A 14,979-nucleotide genomic window follows, 5' to 3' on the forward strand; every position below is an offset into this window, starting at 1 on the left:
GTTGTATGGTTATACTAATATAATGCATAATCATATAAAATCCCGAGTTCCCATGTAGCACCCTATTATTAACACCTTGCATCAGTGAGGTACACTTCTTATAATTTTAGAAAGAACAGTTTTGTAATGGTACTATTAACTGTAGTCCGTTGTTGACCATGGGGTTTTATGTTTCCCCCGTTAACCAGATTCCCATATATAGTTCAGTGCTGTGAAATACATCGAAAATATGGTGCTACCATCACTGCCATCCATTACCAAAACTTTATAATCAACCAAAATAAAAATTCTCTACAAATTAATCATTAACCCCCACATTCCCAACACCCAACCCATCCCCCCTGACGAACTAGATTCTTATTCATTATTTAACATTAGTGAGATCGTACAATATTTGATCTTTTGTGTCTGTCTTATTTCACTCAACGTGACTCCTCAAATTTCACATACTGAAGTCAGACCTTGTTTCCTTTTTAATGCTGAGCAATACCCCATTGAATGCCTACACCACATTTTGTTTAGCCATTCATCTGTTGATGGTCACTAAGGTTGCGTCCACCTTTCGGAAACTGTAAATTATACCGAGATAAACATCAGTGTGCAAATATCGGTTCCGGTCTCTGCCGTCAGTTCTTCTGGGTATATGCCTAGTAGTGGGATAGCTGGGTCGTTTGGTACTTCATACTTAGCTTTCTGAGGAAAGGCCAAACTGTCTTACAGCGGCTGCACCACTTTACATCCTCAACAGCAATGAATGAGTGTTCCTATTTCTCAACATCCTGACCAACACTTGTAATTCCCTGCTGTTGTTTCTTTAATAGAAGCCATGTTAGTGTCAGTGTTTGCCTCATCTATTTTGCTGCACCGTGATTAGGTGCATAAATATTTATGATTGCTATTTCTTCTAGGTGGAGTACTCCTATTATTAATATGTACTGTCCTTCTTTGTCTTTTGAACAGCTTTTGTCAATAAATTCTGTGAATATTTTAAACTCTCCTTCAATTTCGAAAGGTAGTTTTGCTGGATAATGAATTTGGGCCCACAAGATTTTGTCTTTTGGTACCTTAAACATATTGAACCACTGACTTCTCACCGCTCTTGCTGATAATGAGAAATCTCCACTTAGTCTTATTGACTTCTACGTGTTGAATTGCTTTTCTCTTGATGCTTCTTTAAAGATAATAGTCTATCTTTGTCGTTTGACATTTTGCATTGTAGGAGTAGCTCTACAATAATGCATTGGACTGCATTACTCTTCTTGGACATGGGTATTTTTGTCTCTCAGAAGAGTTAGGAAATTTTTGGCCATTATTCTCTCAAACACTCTTTCTGCCCCTTCTCACTTCTCCTACTGGGACACCTTGTTGTGTATGTTTGTGTACTTCATGCCGTCGCTCAAGTCCCTGAGACACTTTCAATGTTTTCTATTCTTTTCCTGATCTATTCTTCTGACTGTGTAATTTTGATTAACTGATTTCTTCTTCTGCCTGGTTAAATCTGCTCCTGCGGATTTATTTTTAAACCCCTACACGTAATCTCCCATTATTTTGCCGTGTTCTCAGCTCTATCACACGTGATTCTTGCCCTGGCTACGTGGTACGAGTTTTAAAATTTCCCCCTTTTTTTGTGCAGCTGTTTCACCTCTAGAAGAAAGCTTTCTGTCTTCTGTTCCTTCTCTGGTAATCTTGACCTGTTCTGTTTGTTCTTGTGCAGAATTTTCTCAAAAGCTCCTTTGACTTGTTTAAATCCTCTCCTGCACTCAGAGTCCCCTCCTCTTTAAACTTCTCAGGTCTGCGGCACATTCTGCCTTACAGCAGTTCAGCTTCCCTCCTTTCTTGTTTCCCGTGAGGCTCTTCTGCCTCTGTTTACCTCTCTGTTAAAATATCCCATCGTGGAGAGGCTGATGGGATCAATCCAGAAAGGCGTATGCTGCATTTAGGCGGTCCACTGAACAGCGGATGGACTATATGCACCTCTTCCAGCAGTTCTGTCGTGGTCCGTTTCCCTGCAGGCACTCCTGGATGTGACACTCCTCCTCCCTTGTGCTCCGCCCTGGGTCTCTGTGGACTTGGGTCCTGCGCCTGGATATGCATGGAGCTCTACCTCTGCTGTGACTGGCTCTTTGGTCTGCATCCACGGCAGGAGGGCCCCAGGCTGTGCTGCCTCTGTGCAGCTCCCAAGCTACATAGGACGGAGTGGGGGTCAGGGGGCCAGGCCGGCATGTCTGGGACACAAATGTCCTACCTGATTTTGCTGTTTGTTTTTCTTTTTCTTTCATTCAGCGTTTGTGGAGTCCTTCTCCAGTGTCTACCATAATCCAGAGATCAAAACAAGTGGGATTTATCCTTTCATTTATTGATTCTGAGGGGGGAATTTTTCTTCAGATTCTAACCATCTAGGTCGCTCAAGTCACACACCGGGATCCCCAGCTGCGCCATGACCCTGAGCATGGAGGTGACATCGTCACAATAGAGGATGACCAGCGAGTCACCCTGCAACTTCTACCAGGCAGAGGTGACGTGCATACCCCGCTGCACCCAGGCCAAGAAACTGTCATCAGCACCCGTCGAGAATTTTCCAGGATATGTCTTATGTAGCTGTGTTGACAATGTCACTCAGAACCCACCCTTCTTGTCCCTTCTAATTTCCTGCTTCTCCTATCCATCCACATTTCATGGATGACTTTCTTGCACCTCACTTAGGATTCAAATGACTTCATACTTGAATCGGGGCCCCAGCCAGTCTGAGGATCGGGGCCCCAGCCAGTCTGAGATTGAGTATCAATCTCAGATGCTGGCAGAGCTCTCAAGGCCCAGGAAAAATCTCAAGGGTCAGGGCATTAGTTCCTTTGCTTTCTTTTAGGCTTCTCTGTTCCCTGTCCACTGCTCCTTGCTTCCCAAGAGCATTCTCTTCTCATAAGCACATATATGTATACATGAAAAAAAAGTGACAGATGAAGCCTGTGTAGAGAGGTCACATCTGAGTTCAACGCCTTCACACTCAGGAGCACAAATTCCAAAGTAGGGCCAACTGGCAAGGCTCTGAACTCCAGAGCCATCTGTTGCTGTTCCACTGGGGAATGTGACAGAGCTCCCCCGGCTGGGAACTCAGCACTCCCTCAGTTGTCATGGGGAATTTTACCTACTACAACAATACCCCACAAATACTCAAACATATTTATATACCCTATGTAAATGTCCTGGAGAACTCCCTCCCACCCGTGCATCCCCAATCGATGACACGCCACACTAGTGCACCTCCCTTGCCATAGTGGAACCTCTCTGTGACCCAAAACTTCTTCAAAAATGAAGCCTAATATATTCCCATACACTACACTACAGACTTTCATAGACTTCTTTCTTTGGCTCAAGTACTTATAATTACTCTACAACTTACAAAATGAATGAAACATGAAAAATTCATATGTAAATTAATTCTTTCAACTCTGGCAATTCCCTTTCCCCTATAAATAAGGCTTTACTGTGGCTGTAAGGAATTTTTAGACTTCTCCAATAAATCCTAGCAACTGAATTTATAAATACAGTTCTTCATTACTGCAACTGACTGTCATGAATATCAGCATTTTGAGTTTAAACTAACTTCAGAATGCAGCTTCAGTGTATAGACATTCTTCTTAACCCAACTAACTCTATCTTCTCAACCTTCCCCCACCTCCTGAATCTTCACATACTGCATGTCTTCTCTATCCCCTTCGCATGAGTTCAAGTAATTGAAGGAGTGAGAAAAGAAATCCATAATGTATGATTCTAAAGGTAGCGACTGGGGTGCTAGCCACAGGTGGAGGCCGAGCTCTGGAGGGATAGGGACGAATCCAGGCTCCCTTAGCTTCATTCCTTTCTGCCAAAACATTGCTACCCACTGCTACCCTGCCCACTGACACCAAATGCCTTGCTTCCAAAGAGCCTTCTCTCGTCCTTGGGCCATTCCCGTAGTCTCATACGCATCATTCTGACAGTTTTGTAAGGGTATGCCTGCTAGGCACTAAGGTCACACACAGAACGGAAACCTCCCTCCAATGGCCTGTTTGTTATTCTCTTAGAACTAGCTCTAAAATAGAAAGAAAGGTACACATGGAAGCCTACAGTTGGAAGACTGTACACAGAGTGTCAAGAAAATTCTTTGCCCCGTTGATCCCTGGAATGAATTTCCAACTCCCAGTTTCTCTCTCTGTCTCTACACATAAACACACACACGCCATATCTTTCATTGGTGGCTCCTTTAGAAATGACAAATTTACTTGGATATGTGCTAAAGGGATAAAGTATGCCCCACATCACAGCAAAGATGTACTGTGTTGGTACAAATTAGTGTGAATCACTCTACAAATTAGAAATTGGTAGAAACTTGAAATTTTCATGTGCAAAAGAGCTACTGAAACTCAGGGTTTTTCATTTTTCTAAGAAATACAGCTTCATATGTTGATAACAAAGCTTTTTGGTCTCTGGAAAAGCTTAATGAATGAAGATTAAAGAACACTCCTTCATGACTGACCTGGTCCCCATGTATAACATCGTAGGGATTTACCCCAAATGCAACTTCCATTGGTATATGCCCATTCCTCTTTTCCAATTTTCTGCTCCCCAACACCCTCTACCACCTGCCTACCTTTCATGTAACATGGATATCTTTTCCGCATCTCAGAGAAGGCTTAAATCACAGCAGCCTGAGGCAGGAACTCCATGCGGTATGAGGGTGGCTCTAGGCATCGGGGCACCAGCCTCAGAGGGTGGCAGAACTCAGCACAAGGGAAGGACAGATCCAGGATCTACGCGATCCTTTCCTTTCTGTCCAGGGCACCTCTGTTTCCTCTCCACTGTATTCCAAGGAGCTTTCTCTCTTCCTTGCCCATTCCAGTGGTCTCACACACACATTCTCATAGTTTTTTAAAGGCTTTGTGCTCCTGGTGATTACCGGTCACAAAGAGACTAGGAGCAAGAAGTCTCCCTCTGAGGGTTTGTTCCTCCTACTTCAATTTAGTCTCAAAAAAGGGAAGGAAAGTTAGACCCAGAAGCTCACAGTGAGAAGACTTTGTAGACACTTTCAAGGAAACTCTGAGATGCCATGGATGCTTCTGGGATTGAACTCTGCAAACCTCAGTCCCTCTCCCTCTCTGCGTTCATGTATACATATATGTGCTTATGTTAATAAACACATCTTACCTTTCATTGCTTTCTTCTAGAGAGGACACTGAAGAGACTCTCAGTTGATTCAGGTCAGCACTAAGGGATGAGAAATGTACGTGGTAACGTCAAGTGATCTCATAAACTTAGTTTTTTTTGGCTCAAGTAGTTACAAATACTCTATTGTTAATAAACAGAAGGAAGCAAGAAAATTTCACGTATAGATTATTTTCTTGGACACTAGTTTTCATTTCCCAGAGATATCAGGCTGTATTGGGGTTGTAAGGAATTTCTCCTATCTGTCCAAATCCCTAATGAGTGAATATTTAAAAATAGTTCTGAAGGTGAAGGGGGTACCACCATCCTAGAATCCTCAGGGGATAAACTAGGGAATACACTAGGGGATTCCCCTAGAATCCTCTGGGGAATACACTAGGGATGAAAGTAGACTTTCTAATATTCTCTGACAGACTTAGTGTGATTTTAGCCATGGAAGAAACATCATTGAGTTGGAGGTAGTGGCCACTGGAGATTCCCAGCATCAAGGGAGGGAAAAACAGGTGTAATACGGGGGCATTTGCCGTACTTGAGAAATTTTCTGAATGACACAGTACAATGACAGATACAGGTAGTTACATATCATGTATCATGCCATAACTACAGAACTGATTGGGAGAGTGTGTAAACTACAATGCACACTATAATCCATGCTTAGTGGCAATGCTCCAAAATGTGTCAATCAAAGAAATGAATGCACCATACTAATGACAGATGTTGCTAAAATGTGGGAAAATGTGAAAGGTGAGGGGAGCTTTCCCGGTAACACTTAGGTAATCTAAGTATCTTTTAAAAAATGAGAAATAAAAAAAAGGAAAGGAAAGAAATAAATGCATAGTAAATTCAAACTGAAATAAAATAAAAAGTTCTTTATAATTGAATTTAAGTCCCCCAGACAATACCACTAGGAGGCAAAATTTGCTTTAAATTCACTTCAGTCTTTAGGAACCCATCCTTTTTTTGGAAACTTGATTTAATCTGGGTTTAAATTACATTGGAACATTCTTAAACTTTTATTTTAATATACAAAATGTGTCTCTATAATTCCACCCTGATATATACTTATATAACATGGGGGCTCTCAGGAGGTAACTCTTAGGCAGTTTGTAGCTCTAGGCCTACTTGAAATTTCAAGTACACAGGCTCACAAGCACAGTCATCAGTATCAAGGGATCATCATTGGGCCAACTTTCTTCACTGGCCTTTGCCCTTGCACTTGGAGGACTATTGCTGTTCCACTGGGGAATGCGACAGAGCTCCCCCAGTTGGGAACTCAGCACTCCCTCAGTTGTGTGGAATTTTACCTACTACAACAATACCCAATGAATACCCAAACATATTTATATACTATAAGCAGATGTCCTGGAGAACTCCCTCCCACTGATGCATCCCCCATCGATGACACACCACACCAGTGCTCCTTCCCTGTCATAGTTGAATCCCTCTGTGATCCAAAACTTTAGAAAATGAAGCCTAATATATTGTCAAATTCAATTAGTAGGAAAATGAAATAGTATTGACAGGTTTAAAGATTAGATGTAGAATGCATAATAAAAAAAACATAAAAACAAAAATAAGGTAAAAAATAAATTTTTCTAATGAAGTCTTTTACCTGTCATCGCAGCATAATGGATCTCAAATTAAATATTGAAATTTTGGTAAGATTGCCTTGGACTAGTCAAGCAGGGCACACTTATCTCAGAAAAACAATGGAGAAAGAGCTAAAAGGTGTCTGAAGGACCTACTTTCAGGGTCATAAGACCAGGAAAATGCTACACAACTCCAAGGAGGGTGAGGGACAGAGAGATAAAAACCTGAAAGAACAAATGTGAACTACCAAATCCCCCCCAACCACAGTGAGAAGGACTGCCCCCTCCAACCCTCAAGGTGTTAAGCTAGGGGGAAACCTGTGGCTCACTGTTGCTAAGAGGAGACCAGACATCTTCCTCTCTGTCAGCTGTTACAAGAGAAAAGTGAAGGGGCATCAGGGGGCTTTACTTCAACTGCTTCAGCCAGTAGACCCCACTCTGAATCTCAGCTCTGGCCAGACCAAAACATAGGAAAACAGGAATTGAAACACCTCCATGGAAAGGTGTTCTGAGAAGCACCATCTGCTGGCTAGTCTGGAAATTCCAGATTGAAAGACTGTTTTTGCTTCTCACTGTACCTGAACTCCTGGAAAAAAATATGTGCCCCATTAGGAAATTTTAAATGTTAAGAAGAAGTTGAACCAAATATCAAAGAATATTTCTGAAAAAAAACAACAGGGAAGAAAGAGAAATTGGCAGTCAGAATAAATTCAGCACATATTTAGATGCCTAGATATCAGCAAAAAATTACAAGCCATACCAGAAGATGGGAAGAGATGGCTCAGCCAAAGGAACAAACCAAATATCCTGAAGAGATACAGGATTTAAGACAATTAATCAATGATAATCACACAACTCACTTAAATAAATTCAAAGAATTGAAAGAAAACATGACTATAGAGATAAAATATATTAAGATACTGGGAAAGCATAAAGAGCAATTTGAAAGAAAGATAATGGACCTTATGGGAATGAAAGACATGATGGATGAGATATAAAATAAATCAGAGGAACAGAAGGGCAGATTTGAATTATTTGAAGACTGAATTACTGATTTCAAAGACAGAACATCTGAACTAGAAAAGACAGGAGAACAGACAGAGGAGAGAATGGAAAAAATGGAACAGGGTCTCAGGGAATTGAATGACAACATGACATGCACAAACATATGCATTATCAGTGTCCTAGAAGGAAAAGAGAATAGAAAGAGGGCAGAAAAAATTTTGAGAAAATAATGACTGAAAATGTCCCTACCCTTATGGAAGACATAAATATACACAAAGGACAATGCACAGAATAAACTGAATAAACCTACACTGAGAAATGTACCATTCAAAATGACAAATATCAGAGATAAATAGGCAATTCTGAAAGCAGCAAGAGAAAAGCAAAGCATCATAGACAAGGGAACCTCAAAAAGATTAACTGCTGAACTCTCATCAGAAACCATGAAGGTAAGAAGTAACTGGTATTATGTATTTACAGTACTGAACTAGAAAAACTGTCAACCAAGAATTCTGAATTTGGAAAAACTGCCCTTCAAAAATGAGAGTTAAAAGCCTTCACTAACAAAAAAACCCGGATAAAGTATGTTACCAAAAGACCAAAATTACCAAGAGATACTAAAGGGAGTGCTGCAGCCTGAAAGTAAAAAAACAAGGGTGAGAGACTTGGAGAATCATGTGGAAATGAAGATTATTGGGAAGGGTAAATTAAAGTGTAACAAGACAGACAATAGTAAGATTTAACAACAGAAAGTCAAAGGACAAAATCTATGAAGTAAATAATGCATTTATGGTAATAACATGGACAGTCAATGACTTGAACTCCCCAATCAAAAGACACAGACTGATAGAATAGATAAAAAAAAATATGAGCCATCTGTAGCAGTTTGACCTTATTGATGAATTCCAAAAAAAAATTGGATTATGTTTGTAAACTGATCTTTTCCTCTGGGCATATTATATTATATTGGATTCAGAGGTTTACTTGATTAAGTAATTATGTAATCTTCTTGTGCCAGTAGGGTGTTGAATTCCCACACTTTAGTGGATGGGATCTCACAGACAAAAGGACAGAGGTGAAGGTTTTTGACATTGAAGTTTTAATGTTGGAGTTTGATGCTGAAGCCTTAAGCTGGAACCCCAGGAAGAGAGGAACCCTGAACCCAGAGAAGCAAGACCCTGGAAGGTAGAAATGCAGGAAAACTGAACCTTCACAGATATCAGCAGCCATCTTGCTACAACACATGAAAACAGACTTTGGTGATGGAAGTAACTTATGCTTTATGGCCTGGTGTCTGCAAGCTCCTACTCCAAATAAATACCCTTTATAAAAACTAAACAATTTCTGATATTTTGCATCAGCACCCCTTTGGCTGATTAACACACCATCTTTTGTTGTCTACAGGAGACTCCCCTCAGACATAAGGACAAAACCTGTCTAAACTAAAGGTTGGAAAAATACAGTCCATACAAATAATAACCAAAAAATAGCTGGAGCGGTGACACTAATATCAGACAAAATACATTTTTTTACAACATATTTTTTTTAAAGAGAGATTACACAAAATGCTACACAATAAAATATAAGGGATTCCCATATGCCTTACTCCCCACAACTCCCACCCTTCCTCATATTGAAATTTCTTTCTTTAGTGTGGTGCATTCATTGCAATTGATGAACACATTTTGGAGCACTGCCACTCAGCATGGATTATAGTTTACATTACATTGTAGTTACACTCTCTCCCACTTAGTTCTGTAGATTATGGCAGGATATGTAATGGCCTGTATCTGTCATTTCAATGTCATTCAGGACAATTCCAAGTCCCCAAAATGCCCCCATATTACATCTCTTTTTCCCTCTCCATGCCTTTGTTGCCTCCAGTGATGAATGTCTCCACATCAATGATATAATTTCTTCCATTGTTAGAATCACAGTAAGTCTATAGTAGAATACCACTAAGTCCACTCTAGTCCATATTTTATTCCCCAATCCCAAGTATTCTGGGATGGTGATGCCCACTGCACCTCTAATTGAGAGGAGGCCTTGATACCATATGGCTAATGGATGGAACTCTCTTATGTGCAGTTGTAGACTCTCCAGTTCCAATATGGTTGTTGACCATCCTCCCCTCCTTGTTAGCTGTCCTGGATGAGTCCAATGAACTGCAGAGTAGGTATTGCAACTCTGCTGAGGATTAGGTCCCAAGTGGCTCATGGACAAAGATTCAAGTCTCATGGAAGTACACCTACCAACTCCAGCACTAACTACAGGTTCAAATAGAAGGGACAGAAGAAGCATGTGTAGAGAAGTCACATCTGAGTCCAACTCTATCATCCTTGGGAGCACAAACTCCAAAGTAGGGCCTACTGGTGAGGCAGAAAGAAAAAAGAATGAAAAAAGTGAGCAGCACCTAAGTGACCTGTGGGACAATATGGAGCATATCAACATACACATTATGGGAGTCCCTGAAGGAGAAGAGAATGGGGAAGAAAGAATATCTGAAGAAGTAATGACCAAAAACTTCCCAAGATTGATGAAAGGCAAGAGAATACACATCTAAGAAGCTAATGAACTTCAGTGAGGATAAACCCAAATACACCTATTCAAGGCATATTTTAATCAAAATATCAAATGCCAAAGATAAAGAGACATTTCTGAAAAGACCAAGAGAAGTGACTAATCATACACAAGGGATCATCAATAAGATTAAATGGGGAAATGGGTGTGGCTCAAGTGACAGGGCCTCTGCCTACCCTATAGGAAGACCCGAGTTCAATCTCTTGGGCCTCCTGGTGAAAAAGAAGAGAAAGTGTGCCTGCAGTGTAAGCCAGTGCCCATGCAGTAAGCCGAGTGCCCATGTGGCAAGCCAGTGCCCACATGGCAAGCCATGTGCCTGCATGCTGAGCACAGTGCCCACATGGTGAGCCAAGAGCCCACACAAGTGCCCATGTGGTGAGCCAAGTGCCCATGTAAGTGCCCGTATGGTGAACCAGGGCCCGCATGGCAAGCCGAGTGACCATGCAGCAAGCCAAGCGCCTGTGTGTTGAGCCAGTGTCTGCACAAGTGAGTCACGGAGCAAGATGATGATGCAACAAAGGAAAGACAAAGGGGAGAGTCAAGGTGAAGCGCAGCAGAGACCAGGAACTGAAATGGTGCAATTGGCAGGGAACCTCTCTCCACATCAGAGGTCTCCAAGATCAAGTCCTGGTGAATCCTAGAGGAGAAAGATGAAAAGACAAAAAGAGAAACAGATACAGAAGATTACACAGCGAATGGACACAAACAGCAAAAACAGCAGGCAGGGGAGGGGGAGGGGAAAAATAAAAAAAGATTAAATGTCAATTTCTCATCGGAAATCATGGTAGTGAAAAGGCAAAGGGAGGACATTTTTAAAGGGATGAAACAGAGATAATGCCAGTCAAGAATTCTATCAGCAAACCTTTCCTTCAAAAATGAGGGAGAGTTTAAGACATTCCCAGATAAGCAAAAGCTGAGAGAGTTAATCACCACAAGACTTTCCCTACAAGAAATGCTAAAGGGAGTTCTTCAGGTTCAAAGCAATGACAGCTTGGAGCTGTATGAAAAATAAGTATCTCCAGTAAAGGTAAACACATGGGTAAATATACTAGTATTAGTTTATTCTCAATATACAACTCTAGTTTTTATTTCTTAAAAGATTTAGAATACAACCACATAAAAATTAAGCATATTTCTGTTTTGGGCATGCAAAACATAAAGAGGAAATATATGATAAGAAAAACAAAAAGAGAGGGGAGGGGAAGTATTGTGTATAACTGAAGTTAAGTTGGTATCACTTCCAACTAAGTTTTTATGGATTTAGAATGCTAAATATAAACCCATGGTAACCAAAAAGTAAGTATTTAAAATATATACAGGCATGCAAATGAGAACGGGATCAATCTGTTTTACTATAAAAAAATCAACTTTATGCATAAAGCTACATTGAGGAAATGAGCATCTAAAATGTAGAAGGTGAGGGAGGCAGATATGGCTCAAGCAATTGGGTTCCCATCTACCATATAAGAGGTCCAGGGTTCGATGCCCAGGGCCTCTTAGTGAAGGCAAGCTAGCCCGTGTGGAGAGCTGGCCCACAGGGAGTACTGGCCCATGCAGAGTGCTGGCCCATGCGGAGAACTGATGCAGCAAGATGATGCAACAAAAAGAGACACAGAGGAGAGATGATGGGGGATGCAGTAGACCAGGGAGCTGAGGTAGCGCAAGAGAATGATCCCCTCTCTCCCACTCCAGAAGGTCCCAGGATTGGTTCCCAGAGCCACCTAATGAGAGTATAAGCAGACACAGAAGAACACACAGTGAATGGACATGAGAGCAGACAATGGAGGGAGGGGGGAGAAATAAATAAACCAAAAACCTTAAAAAAAAAAAAAAGTAGATGGTGTATAAAATACAAGGGAAAAAATTGTTGATGTAAGTCCTGATTTCTCAATAATTATTCTGAATGCAAATGGGTTAAACTCTATCTTAGTTTGCCAAAGGGCTGCCAATGCAAAGTACCAGAAATGAACTGGCTTTTATAAAGAGGATTTATTTGGGGTAAAAGCTTACAGTTTCAGGGCCATGAAATGTCCAAATCAAGGTACCATTAGAGGTGCTTTCTCACTAAAGTCAACTGTCATGTGGAGAATCAAGATGGCCACTGCTATCTGCCAAGGTCTCTGCCTTCCAACCAGAATCTACAGTCATCTCCTGGAGCTCAGCTGTTGGCAACTAGTCATTGGGCTTGTCTCTTTCTGGGCCTCCACTAATAGACTTGGCTGCTCTGCTTTCTTCCTAAATTCAGCTGCAGTCTATAGATATAAGGTTCATCTCTCCCTGGGCCTCAGCTCTTTGAGCCTCTTGGGGGCTTCTCTCTTTGCAGCTAAGATGTAGACAAAATGGAAGTCCTTTGTTACATGGCAGGATCAAATATGGTGGCTTCCTTCTCCTCTGTCTGTTTTTATCAGACCCAGCAAGAGGGCGGAGTCATGATCCACTGACGTAGTCCAACTGACAGGGTCTCACACAGGAATGGATTAGTTCACAAATATAATCTTTACATTTTTGAGATTCATAAAATAATTTCAAATTGCCATACCTCCAATCAAATGACAAACAGTGGCAGAATGGATGAAAAAGTATGATGCAACTATGTACTCTTTACATGAGACTCATCTTAGACATAAAGAAGCAAAGAGTTGAAAGTGAAAGGGTTTTTTTTTTTTTGCAGTTCCTCTTTTTTTTTTTTTAAATATTTATTTATTATTATTATTTTTAATTACAATTAAAAAAATATATGAGGTCCCATTCAACCCCACCGCCCCCGCCCCCCACTCCCCCCACAGCAACACTCTCTCCCATCATCGTGATACATCCATTGCACCTGGTAAGTTAATCTCTGAGCATCACTGCACCCCATAGTCAATGGTCCACATCATAGCCCAGACTCTCTCATGTTCCATCCAGTGGGCCGTGGGGGGATCTACAGTGTCCCGTAATTGTCCGTGAAGCACTATCCAGGACGACTCCACGTCCCGAAAACGCCTCCACATCTCATCTCTTCCTCCCGTTCCCCACACCCAGCAGCCCCCATGGCTACCGTTCCCACACCCATTCCACATTTTCTCTGTGGACATTGGATTGGTTGTGTCCATTGCACACCTATGTCAAGTGATGGCTTAGATTGCACATGGGTACTGGATGCACTCTTCCTGCTTCTAGTTGTAGACACTCTAGGCTCCATGTTGTGGTGGTTGACCTTCTTCAACTCGATGTTAGCTGAGTGGAGTAAGCATATATGCACCTAATCACAGAACTGAAACTACATGAAGCAAACCCTGACAAAACCGAAGAGAAAAAGTTATAAAATAACAGTTGAATATTTCCATGAACCACTTTTGATAATGAATAAACATCTAGACAGAAGATCAGTAAGAAAAGAGAGAACATGAACAATACTATTGTTGTGGTTTGAAGCTACATGTACCCCAGGAAAACATGTTCTTAAATTTAATCCATTCCTGTGGGTATGAACCCACTGTAAGTTGGACCTATTCATGAGGTTGCTTAAGTTAAGAAGGTGTGGTCCACCTCAGTCAGGGCGGATCTTACTTGTATTACTGGAGTCTTTTATAAGCAGAATGAAAGTAAGACAGATAGAGAAAAAGCCACGGGAAGCAAGAAGCTGGACATCAATGGATTGTGGAAAAGTAGGGAGAGACCTGGCAATGATGCTGTGTGCCTTGCCATGTGACAAATTAAGAACTAAGGATTGCTGACAGCCTGTCCCAGAATGCCACAGTCTTTGGACAGGAAGCATTGCCTTGAGGATGCCTAGATTGGAATTTCTTTTAGCCTCAAAACTATAAGCTAATAAATTGCCATTGCTTAGGCCACCCTATTTCATAGTATTTTCTTGAGCAGTCTAGGAATCTAAAACAATTATAATTAAACTAGACCTAACAAATATATACAGAATATTCCACCCCAAAACAGCAGCATATGCATTCTTCTTCAATGTACATAGACCCCTCTCCAGGTTAGACCATATACTATGCCACAAAACAAGTCTCAACACATTGAAAGAGATGGATTATACAATAAAACGTATTCTCTGAATACAGTGGAATGAAGCTAGAAACCAAGAACAGAAGGAAAACTGGAAAATTCATAAACAGATGGGAATTAAACATGACACTTGTGATAGTTTGAAGCTAGGGGAAGCCCAGAAAATCATGCCATTATAGCTAATCCATTCCTATGTGTAGGTGGGACTTTTTGATTAAATTACCACAGTTAAGGGCCTTTAATTAGATGGCATGACTCAGGGTGGGTCTTAATCATCTTACTGGAGTCCTTAATGTAAGTGGGAGAAACATGCAGAGATACAGGAGCTCAGTGAGAAATGCCCAGAAGCTGAGAAAGAAGGCCCTACGAGCCAGAAGCTGAAATCAACAGAGCACAGAAACTGAGAGGAAGCCACTTTAGCCAGAAGCTGAAAGCAGAGAGATGAGTGGAAACCATCATACACCTGATTGCTCACAGCTGCAGCTCAGGAAGAAGGCATCTTCTGATGATACCTTGATTTGGACATTTTCATGGCCTTGGAACTGTAAGTTTTTAAATTAATAAATCCCTATTGTAAAAGCCAGTCCATTTCTGTTGT

General features: G+C 41.2%; 1 long non-coding RNA gene across 1 annotated transcript in view; it reads right to left on the reverse strand.

Moving 5' to 3' along the window:
• Positions 1–5,181: 5,181 nt before the first annotated feature.
• Positions 5,182–14,979, reverse strand: part of LOC139436541 (uncharacterized) — a 31,090-nt gene continuing 21,292 nt past the window's right edge. The window contains exon 3 of the long non-coding RNA XR_011645857.1: positions 5,182–5,241. This is a non-coding gene — a long non-coding RNA (uncharacterized lncRNA). The remainder of the gene's footprint in view (positions 5,242–14,979) is intronic.

Source organism: Dasypus novemcinctus, chromosome 15 (assembly GCF_030445035.2).
Source record: "Dasypus novemcinctus isolate mDasNov1 chromosome 15, mDasNov1.1.hap2, whole genome shotgun sequence".
NCBI lineage: Eukaryota > Metazoa > Chordata > Mammalia > Cingulata > Dasypodidae > Dasypus > Dasypus novemcinctus.